This window comes from Oncorhynchus masou, chromosome 2, assembly GCF_036934945.1.
Source record: "Oncorhynchus masou masou isolate Uvic2021 chromosome 2, UVic_Omas_1.1, whole genome shotgun sequence".
Classification (NCBI taxonomy): Eukaryota; Metazoa; Chordata; class Actinopteri; order Salmoniformes; family Salmonidae; genus Oncorhynchus; species Oncorhynchus masou.
Window position 1 is genome coordinate 1,092,195 of NC_088213.1, and position 12,547 is coordinate 1,104,741.

At 41.9% G+C, this 12,547-nt stretch overlaps 1 pseudogene; it reads right to left on the reverse strand.

The window, feature by feature from the left end:
- LOC135554294 (aminopeptidase N-like) overlaps window positions 1–12,547 on the reverse strand; it is a 121,144-nt pseudogene that overhangs the window by 70,652 nt on the left and 37,945 nt on the right.

Here is a 12,547-nt window from a genome sequence, read left to right on the forward strand (position 1 = left end):
TAACCAGAGTCCTCTGTGGTGTACTTTATAGGGAATAACCGGAGTGATGTGGTGTACTATATAGGGAATAACCAGAGTGATATGTGGTGTACTATATAGGGAATAACCAGGGCACTCTGTGGTGTACTTTATAGGGAATAACCAGAGTGATATGTGGTGTACTATATAGGGAATAACCGGAGTGATGTGGTGTACTTTATAGGGAATAACCAGAGTGATATGTGGTGTACTATATAGGGAATAACCGGAGTGATGTGGTGTACTATATAGGGAATAACCAGAGTGATATGTGGTGTACTATATAGGGAATAACCAGAGTCCTCTGTGGTGTACTTTATAGGGAATAACCAGAGTGATATGTGGTGTACTATATAGGGAATAACCGGAGTGATGTGGTGTACTATATAGGGAATAACCAGAGTCCTCTGTGGTGTACTATATAGGGAATAACCAGAGTGATATGTGGTGTACTATATAGGAATAACCAGGGCACTCTGTGGTGGATTGAATTACCAAAACATTGTTGTTCTCTATCGATCCAGTGATATGTGGTGTACTATATAGGGAATAACCAGAGTCCTCTGTGGTGTACTATATAGGGAATAACCAGAGTGAGATGTGGTGTACTATATAGGGAATAACCAGAGTGATATGTGGTGTACTATATAGGGAATAACCAGAGTGATATGTGGTGTACTATATAGGGAATAACCAGAGTGATATGTGGTGTACTATATAGGGAATAACCAGAGTCCTCTGTGGTGTACTATATAGGGAATAACCAGAGTGATATGTGGTGTACTATATAGGGAATAACCAGAGTGATATGTGGTGTACTATATAGGGAATAACCAGAGTCCTCTATGGTGTACTATATAGGGAATAACCAGAGTGATATGTGGTGTACTATATAGGGAATAACCAGAGTGATATGTGGTGTACTATATAGGGAATAACCAGAGTGATATGTGGTGTACTATATAGGGAATAACCAGAGTGATATGTGGTGTACTATATAGGGAATAACCAGAGTCCTCTGTGGTGTACTTTATAGGGAATAACCGGAGTGATGTGGTGTACTATATAGGGAATAACCAGAGTGATATGTGGTGTACTATATAGGGAATAACCAGAGTGATATGTGGTGTACTATATAGGGAATAACCGGAGTGATGTGGTGTACTATATAGGGAATAACCAGAGTTATATGTGGTGTACTATATAGGGAATAACCAGAGTGATATGTGGTGTACTATATAGGGAATAACCGGAGTGATGTGGTGTACTATATAGGGAATAACCAGAGTGATATGTGGTGTACTATATAGGGAATAACCAGAGTGATATGTGGTGTACTATATAGGGAATAACCAGAGTGATATGTGGTGTACTATATAGGGAATAACCAGAGTGATATGTGGTGTACTATATAGGGAATAACCAGAGTGATATGTGGTGTACTATATAGGGAATAACCAGAGTGATATGTGGTGTACTATATAGGGAATAACCAGAGTCCTCTGTGGTGTACTTTATAGGGAATAACCGGAGTGATGTGGTGTACTATATAGGGAATAACCAGAGTGATATGTGGTGTACTATATAGGGAATAACCAGGGCACTCTGTGGTGTACTTTATAGGGAATAACCAGAGTGATATGTGGTGTACTATATAGGGAATAACCGGAGTGATGTGGTGTACTTTATAGGGAATAACCAGAGTGATATGTGGTGTACTATATAGGGAATAACCGGAGTGATGTGGTGTACTATATAGGGAATAACCAGAGTGATATGTGGTGTACTATATAGGGAATAACCAGAGTCCTCTGTGGTGTACTTTATAGGGAATAACCAGAGTGATATGTGGTGTACTATATAGGGAATAACCGGAGTGATGTGGTGTACTATATAGGGAATAACCAGAGTCCTCTGTGGTGTACTATATAAGGGAATAACCAGAGTGATATGTGGTGTACTATATAGGGAATAACCAGGGCACTCTGTGGTGGATTGAATTACCAAAACATTGTTGTTCTCTATCGATCCAGTGATATGTGGTGTACTATATAGGGAATAACCAGAGTCCTCTGTGGTGTACTATATAGGGAATAACCAGAGTGATATGTGGTGTACTATATAGGGAATAACCAGAGTGATATGTGGTGTACTATATAGGGAATAACCAGAGTGATATGTGGTGTACTATATAGGGAATAACCAGAGTGATATGTGGTGTACTATATAGGGAATAACCAGAGTGATATGTGGTGTACTATATAGGGAATAACCAGAGTGATATGTGGTGTACTATATAGGGAATAACCAGAGTCCTCTGTGGTGTACTATATAGGGAATAACCAGAGTGATATGTGGTGTACTATATAGGGAATAACCAGAGTGATATGTGGTGTACTATATAGGGAATAACCAGAGTGATATGTGGTGTACTATATAGGGAATAACCAGAGTGATATGTGGTGTACTATATAGGGAATAACCAGAGTCCTCTGTGGTGTACTATATAGGAATAACCAGAGTGATATGTGGTGTACTATATAGGGAATAACCAGAGTGATATGTGGTGTACTATATAGGGAATAACCAGAGTGATATGTGGTGTACTATATAGGGAATAACCAGAGTGATATGTGGTGTACTATATAGGGAATAACCGGAGTGATGTGGTGTACTATATAGGGAATAACCAGAGTCCTCTGTGGTGTACTATATAGGGAATAACCAGAGTGATATGTGGTGTACTATATAGGGAATAACCAGAGTGATATGTGGTGTACTATATAGGGAATAACCAGAGTGATATGTGGTGTACTATATAGGGAATAACCAGAGTGATATGTGGTGTACTATATAGGGAATAACCGGAGTGATGTGGTGTACTATATAGGGAATAACCAGAGTCCTCTGTGGTGTACTATATAGGGAATAACCAGAGTGATATGTGGTGTACTATATAGGGAATAACCAGAGTGATATGTGGTGTACTATATAGGGAATAACCAGAGTGATATGTGGTGTACTATATAGGGAATAACCAGAGTGATATGTGGTGTACTATATAGGGAATAACCAGAGTCCTCTGTGGTGTACTTTATAGGGAATAACCGGAGTGATGTGGTGTACTATATAGGGAATAACCAGAGTGATATGTGGTGTACTATATAGGGAATAACCAGGGCACTCTGTGGTGTACTTTATAGGGAATAACCAGAGTGATATGTGGTGTACTATATAGGGAATAACCAGAGTCCTCTGTGGTGTACTTTATAGGGAATAACCGGAGTGATGTGGTGTACTATATAGGGAATAACCAGAGTGATATGTGGTGTACTAGGGAATAACCAGGGCACTCTGTGGTGTACTTTATAGGGAATAACCAGAGTGATATGTGGTGTACTATATAGGGAATAACCGGAGTGATGTGGTGTACTTTATAGGGAATAACCAGAGTGATATGTGGTGTACTATATAGGGAATAACCGGAGTGATGTGGTGTACTATATAGGGAATAACCGGAGTGATGTGGTGTACTATATAGGGAATAACCAGAGTCCTCTGTGGTGTACTATATAGGGAATAACCAGAGTGATATGTGGTGTACTATATAGGGAATAACCAGGGCACTCTGTGGTGGATTGAATTACCAAAACATTGTTGTTCTCTATCGATCCAGTGATATGTGGTGTACTATATAGGGAATAACCAGAGTCCTCTGTGGTGTACTATATAGGGAATAACCAGAGTGATATGTGGTGTACTATATAGGGAATAACCAGAGTGATATGTGGTGTACTATATAGGGAATAACCAGAGTGATATGTGGTGTACTATATAGGGAATAACCAGAGTGATATGTGGTGTACTATATAGGGAATAACCAGAGTCCTCTGTGGTGTACTTTATAGGGAATAACCGGAGTGATGTGGTGTACTATATAGGGAATAACCAGAGTGATATGTGGTGTACTATATAGGGAATAACCAGGGCACTCTGTGGTGTACTTTATAGGGAATAACCAGAGTGATATGTGGTGTACTATATAGGGAATAACCGGAGTGATGTGGTGTACTTTATAGGGAATAACCAGAGTGATATGTGGTGTACTATATAGGGAATAACCGGAGTGATGTGGTGTACTATATAGGGAATAACCAGAGTGATATGTGGTGTACTATATAGGGAATAACCAGAGTCCTCTGTGGTGTACTTTATAGGGAATAACCAGAGTGATATGTGGTGTACTATATAGGGAATAACCAGAGTGATGTGGTGTACTTTATAGGGAATAACCAGAGTGATATGTGGTGTACTATATAGGGAATAACCGGAGTGATGTGGTGTACTATATAGGGAATAACCGGAGTGATGTGGTGTACTATATAGGGAATAACCAGAGTCCTCTGTGGTGTACTATATAGGGAATAACCAGAGTGATATGTGGTGTACTATATAGGGAATAACCAGGGCACTCTGTGGTGGATTGAATTACCAAAACATTGTTGTTCTCTATCGATCCAGTGATATGTGGTGTACTATATAGGGAATAACCAGAGTCCTCTGTGGTGTACTATATAGGGAATAACCAGAGTGATATGTGGTGTACTATATAGGGAATAACCAGAGTGATATGTGGTGTACTATATAGGGAATAACCAGAGTGATATGTGGTGTACTATATAGGGAATAACCAGAGTGATATGTGGTGTACTATATAGGGAATAACCAGAGTCCTCTGTGGTGTACTTTATAGGGAATAACCGGAGTGATGTGGTGTACTATATAGGGAATAACCAGAGTGATATGTGGTGTACTATATAGGGAATAACCAGGGCACTCTGTGGTGTACTTTATAGGGAATAACCAGAGTGATATGTGGTGTACTATATAGGGAATAACCGGAGTGATGTGGTGTACTATATAGGGAATAACCAGAGTGATATGTGGTGTACTATATAGGGAATAACCAGAGTGATGTGGTGTACTATATAGGGAATAACCAGAGTGATATGTGGTGTACTATATAGGGAATAACCAGAGTCCTCTGTGGTGTACTTTATAGGGAATAACCAGAGTGATATGTGGTGTACTATATAGGGAATAACCGGAGTGATGTGGTGTACTATATAGGGAATAACCAGAGTCCTCTGTGGTGTACTATATAGGGAATAACCAGAGTGATATGTGGTGTACTATATAGGGAATAACCAGGGCACTCTGTGGTGGATTGAATTACCAAAACATTGTTGTTCTCTATCGATCCAGTGATATGTGGTGTACTATATAGGGAATAACCAGAGTCCTCTGTGGTGTACTATATAGGGAATAACCAGAGTGAGATGTGGTGTACTATATAGGGAATAACCAGAGTGATATGTGGTGTACTATATAGGGAATAACCAGAGTGATATGTGGTGTACTATATAGGGAATAACCAGAGTGATATGTGGTGTACTATATAGGGAATAACCAGAGTCCTCTGTGGTGTACTATATAGGGAATAACCAGAGTGATATGTGGTGTACTATATAGGGAATAACCAGAGTGATATGTGGTGTACTATATAGGGAATAACCAGAGTCCTCTGTGGTGTACTATATAGGGAATAACCAGAGTGATATGTGGTGTACTATATAGGGAATAACCAGAGTGATATGTGGTGTACTATATAGGGAATAACCAGAGTGATATGTGGTGTACTATATAGGAATAACCAGAGTGATATGTGGTGTACTATATAGGGAATAACCAGAGTCCTCTGTGGTGTACTTTATAGGGAATAACCGGAGTGATGTGGTGTACTATATAGGGAATAACCAGAGTGATATGTGGTGTACTATATAGGGAATAACCAGAGTGATATGTGGTGTACTATATAGGGAATAACCGGAGTGATGTGGTGTACTATATAGGGAATAACCAGAGTTATATGTGGTGTACTATATAGGGAATAACCAGAGTGATATGTGGTGTACTATATAGGGAATAACCGGAGTGATGTGGTGTACTATATAGGGAATAACCAGAGTGATATGTGGTGTACTATATAGGGAATAACCAGAGTGATATGTGGTGTACTATATAGGGAATAACCAGAGTGATATGTGGTGTACTATATAGGGAATAACCAGAGTGATATGTGGTGTACTATATAGGGAATAACCAGAGTGATATGTGGTGTACTATATAGGGAATAACCAGAGTGATATGTGGTGTACTATATAGGGAATAACCAGAGTCCTCTGTGGTGTACTTTATAGGGAATAACCGGAGTGATGTGGTGTACTATATAGGGAATAACCAGAGTGATATGTGGTGTACTATATAGGGAATAACCAGGGAACTCTGTGGTGTACTTTATAGGAATAACCAGAGTGATATGTGGTGTACTATATAGGGAATAACCGGAGTGATGTGGTGTACTATATAGGGAATAACCAGAGTGATATGTGGTGTACTATATAGGGAATAACCAGAGTCCTCTGTGGTGTACTTTATAGGGAATAACCAGAGTGATATGTGGTGTACTATATAGGGAATAACCGGAGTGATGTGGTGTACTATATAGGGAATAACCAGAGTCCTCTGTGGTGTACTATATAGGGAATAACCAGAGTGATATGTGGTGTACTATATAGGGAATAACCAGGGCACTCTGTGGTGGATTGAATTACCAAAACATTGTTGTTCTCTATCGATCCAGTGATATGTGGTGTACTATATAGGGAATAACCAGAGTCCTCTGTGGTGTACTATATAGGAATAACCAGAGTGATATGTGGTGTACTATATAGGGAATAACCAGAGTGATATGTGGTGTACTATATAGGGAATAACCAGAGTGATATGTGGTGTACTATATAGGGAATAACCAGAGTGATATGTGGTGTACTATATAGGGAATAACCAGAGTGATATGTGGTGTACTATATAGGGAATAACCAGAGTGATATGTGGTGTACTATATAGGGAATAACCAGAGTCCTCTGTGGTGTACTATATAGGGAATAACCAGAGTGATATGTGGTGTACTATATAGGGAATAACCAGAGTGATATGTGGTGTACTATATAGGGAATAACCAGAGTGATATGTGGTGTACTATATAGGGAATAACCAGAGTGATATGTGGTGTACTATATAGGGAATAACCGGAGTGATGTGGTGTACTATATAGGGAATAACCAGAGTCCTCTGTGGTGTACTATATAGGGAATAACCAGAGTGATATGTGGTGTACTATATAGGGAATAACCAGAGTGATATGTGGTGTACTATATAGGGAATAACCAGAGTGATATGTGGTGTACTATATAGGGAATAACCAGAGTGATATGTGGTGTACTATATAGGGAATAACCGGAGTGATGTGGTGTACTATATAGGGAATAACCAGAGTCCTCTGTGGTGTACTATAGGGAATAACCAGAGTGATATGTGGTGTACTATATAGGGAATAACCAGAGTGATATGTGGTGTACTATATAGGGAATAACCAGAGTGATATGTGGTGTACTATATAGGGAATAACCAGAGTGATATGTGGTGTACTATATAGGGAATAACCAGAGTCCTCTGTGGTGTACTTTATAGGGAATAACCGGAGTGATGTGGTGTACTATATAGGGAATAACCAGAGTGATATGTGGTGTACTATATAGGGAATAACCAGGGCACTCTGTGGTGTACTTTATAGGGAATAACCAGAGTGATATGTGGTGTACTATAGGGAATAACCGAGTGATGTGGTGTACTATATAGGGAATAACCAGAGTGATATGTGGTGTACTATATAGGGAATAACCAGAGTGATATGTGGTGTACTATATAGGGAATAACCGGAGTGATGTGGTGTACTATATAGGGAATAACCAGAGTGATATGTGGTGTACTATATAGGGAATAACCAGAGTGATATGTGGTGTACTATATAGGGAATAACCAGAGTGATATGTGGTGTAATATATAGGGAATAACCGGGTGATGTGGTGTACTATATAGGGAATAACCAGAGTGATATGTGGTGTACTATATAGGGAATAACCAGAGTGATATGTGGTGTACTATATAGGGAATAACCGGAGTGATGTGGTGTACTATATAGGGAATAACCAGAGTGATATGTGGTGTACTATATAGGGAATAACCAGAGTGATATGTGGTGTACTATATAGGGAATAACCAGAGTGATATGTGGTGTACTATATAGGGAATAACCGGAGTGATGTGGTGTACTATATAGGGAATAACCAGAGTGATATGTGGTGTACTATATAGGGAATAACCAGAGTGATATGTGGTGTACTATATAGGGAATAACCAGAGTGATATGTGGTGTACTATATAGGGAATAACCAGAGTCCTCTGTGGTGTACTTTATAGGGAATAACCGGAGTGATGTGGTGTACTATATAGGGAATAACCAGAGTGATATGTGGTGTACTATATAGGGAATAACCAGGGCACTCTGTGGTGTACTTTATAGGGAATAACCAGAGTGATATGTGGTGTACTATATAGGGAATAACCGGAGTGATGTGGTGTACTTTATAGGGAATAACCAGAGTGATATGTGGTGTACTATATAGGGAATAACCGGAGTGATGTGGTGTACTATATAGGGAATAACCAGAGTGATATGTGGTGTACTATAGGGAATAACCAGAGTCCTCTGTGGTGTACTTTATAGGGAATAACCAGAGTGATATGTGGTGTACTATAGGGAATAACCGGAGTGATGTGGTGTACTATATAGGGAATAACCAGAGTCCTCTGTGGTGTACTATATAGGGAATAACCAGAGTGATATGTGGTGTACTATATAGGGAATAACCAGGGCACTCTGTGGTGGATTGAATTACCAAAACATTGTTGTTCTCTATCGATCCAGTGATATGATCGAAGTCACTGACGATAAATGCCAGGAGGTATGTTGACATTCTTTTAGTTGGCTCAAATCTGGTCATGGTGACTTCAGTGCCTTCTATGGTGCTGTTGACGGTCTCTAAAACATTGGAGAGAGAGAAAAGAATGAAGGAAAGAGAGAGAGAGAGAGAGAGCGAGAGAGAGAGAGAGAGAGAGAGAGAGAGGAGAGGAGGAGAGAGTGAGTGAGGGAGAGATAAAGAGGAGAGCAGAGAGAGTGAGGGAGAGAAGGAGAGGGAAGAGCAGAGAAAGAGAGAAAGAGAGGGAGAGAGACAGAAAAAGGGAGAGAGAGAGAGAGAGAGAGAGAGAGAGAAAGAGAGACAGGGAAAGTGTTATGTTACCAGACATGAACCATTAACAGCATTCTGTAGTTGATTTTCTCATTACATGTTGTCAAGCGTACTCATTCCTTCTGAGATGTCTTCAACTCCACAGTCCATGTATAGTAGCGCTGTACATATCAATAACAAGGATACAGCCATGTTCTCCACCCTTCTGCCAAAGCCTGCACTTCCAGTCCAGGACTGAAAAGCTTTGAGATTGAAATAAGCATTGGCTAGAGGTATTCCCACCATTGGCTGGAGGAATTCCCACCATTGGCTGGAGGAATTCCCACCATTGGCTGGAGGAATTCCCACCATTGGCTGGAGGTATTTCCACCATTGGCTGGAGGTATTCCCACCATTGGCTGGAGGTATTCCCACCATTGGCTGGAGGTATTCCCACCATTGGCTGGAGGTATTCCCACCATTGGCTGGAGGTATTCCCACCATTGGCTGGAGGTATTCCCACCATTGGCTGGAGGTATTCCCACCATTGGCTGGAGGTATTCCCACCATTGGCTGGAGGTATTCCCACCATTGGCTGGAGGTATTCCCACCATTGGCTGGAGGTATTCCCACCATTGGCTGGAGGAATTCCCACCATTGGCTGGAGGAATTCCCACCATTGGCTGGAGGTATTCCCACCATTGGCTGGAGGTATTCCCACCATTGGCTGGAGGTATTCCCACCATTGGCTGGAGGTATTCCCACCATTGGCTGGAGGTATTCCCACCATTGGCTGGAGGTATTCCCACCATTGGCTGGAGGTATTCCCACCATTGTTATATCCATGACAGGAAGCGTATCAGTGAAAACTTTTGGGAAAGGGTGGAGAATGGTGAGGTAGCCCAAATAGGGTAGCGTATAGGCTGTGAACTAACCAACGTCCCGGCCGTTGGACAGAGCAACAGTTCCTCGTTGGTGGATGAGCGTTATGTGGAAGACGGCCTTCATGGCAGGTTCATCAAAACAGGGGAAGGTTTTCCTGGCGAACGTAGCCTGCATCTGAGACGTGGCGACAACTCTGGAAACAGATCAGATACAATATCATGTTACAGGATGAAAAGAACTGTTCAGGCTGTCTACTGAGAGGATTCATACAAACCAGGGGTCTACTGTATGTATCAAATCAAATGTATTTAAATAGCCCGTCTTACATCAGCTGATATCTCAAAGTGCTGTACAGAAACCCAGCCTCAAACCCCAAAAAGCAAGCAATGCAGGTGTAGAAGCACGGTGGCTAGGAAAAACTACCTAGAAAGGTCAGAACCTAGGAAGAAACCTAGAGAGGAACGAGGCTATGAGTTTTTCCTGTTCAACCTTCCCAAGTTCTCTCACGTCACCCCGCTCTCTCCACTGGCTTCCAGTTGAAGCTCGCATCCGCTACAAGACCATGGTGCTTGCCTACGGAGCTGTGAGGGGAACGGCACCGCAGTACCTCCAGGCTATGATCAGGCCCTACACCCAAGCAAGGGCACTGCGTTCATCCACCTCTGGCCTGCTCGCCTCCCTACCACTGAGGAAGTACAGTTCCCGCTCAGCCCAGTCAAAACTGTTCGCTGCTCTGGCCCCCCAATGGTGGAACAAACTCCCTCACGACGCCAGGACAGCGGAGTCAATCACCACCTTCCGGAGACACCTGAAACCCCACCTCTTCAAGGAATACCTAGGATAGGATAAGTAATCCTTCTTCCCCCCTTAATGATTTAGATGCACTATTGTAAAGTGGCTGTTCCACTGGATGTCAGAAGGTGAATTCACCAATTTGTAAGTCGCTCTGGATAAGAGCGTCTGCTAAATGACTTAAATGTAATGTAAATGAGGGGTGGCCAGTCCTCTTCTGGCTGTGCCAGGTGGAGATTATAACAGAACATGGCCAAGATGTTCAAATGTTCATACATGACCAGCAGGGTCAAATAATAAAAATCACAGTAGTTGTTGAGGGTGCAGCAAGTCAGCACCTCAGGAGTAAATGTCAGTTGGCTTTTCATAGCCAATCATTAAGAGTATCTCTACTGCTCCTGCTGTCTCTAGAGAGTTGAAAACAGCAGGTCTGGGACAGGTAGCACGTCCGGTGAACAGGTAGCACGTCCGGTGAACAGGTCAGGGTTACATAGCCGCAGGCATAACAGTTGAAACTGGAGCAGCAGCACGGCCAGGTGAACTGGGGACAGCAAGGAGTCATCACCTGGTTGTGCTGCTGCTCCAGTTTCAACTGTTCTGCCTGCGGCTATGGAATCCTGACCTGTTCACCGGACGTGCTACCTGTCCCAGACCTGCTGTTTGTAGTCTGGGGGGATCAGACTAGTATCAGAGAGGTAGGGCTGAGAGGATTCATACCATACAGAGGTCTACTGTATCTCGAATCATCCAGGGGTCTACTGTATCTAGTATCATCCAGGGGTCTACTGTATCTAGTATCATCCAGGGGTCTACTGTATCTAGTATCATCCAGGGGTCTACTGTATCTAGTATCATCCAGGGGTCTACTGTATCTAGTATCATCCAGGGGTCTACTGTATCTAGTATCAGAGGAAGGACCAGGGGTCTACTGTATCTAGTATCATCCAGGGGTCTACTGTATCTAGTATCATCCAGGGGTCTACTGTATCTAGTATCATCCAGAGGTCTACTGTATCTAGTATCATCCAGGGGTCTACTGTATCTAGTATCATCCAGAGGTCTACTGTATCTAGTATCATCCAGGGGTCTACTGTATCTAGTATCATCCAGGGGTCTACTGTATCTAGTATCATCCAGGGGTACTGTATCTAGTATCATCCAGGGGTCTACTGTATCTAGTATCATCCAGGGGTCTACTGTATCTAGTATCATCCAGGGGTCTACTGTATCTAGTATCATCCAGGGGTCTACTGTATCTAGTATCATCCAGGGTCTACTGTATCTAGTATCATCCAGGGGTCTACTGTATCTAGTATCATCCAGGGGTCTACTGTATCTAGTATCATCCAGGGGTCTACTGTATCTAGTATCATCCAGGGGTCTACTGTATCTAGTATCATCCAGGGGTCTACTGTATCTAGTATCATCCAGGGTCTACTGTATCTAGTATCATCCAGGGGTCTACTGTATCTAGTAGAAGGACCAGGGGTCTACTGTATCTAGTATCATCCAGGGGTCTACTGTATCTAGTATCATCCAGGGGTCTACTGTATCTAGTATCATCCAGAGGTCTACTGTATCTAGTATCATCCAGAGGTCTACTGTATCTAGTATCATCCAGGGGTCTACTGTATCTAGTATCATCCAGAGGTCTACTGTAT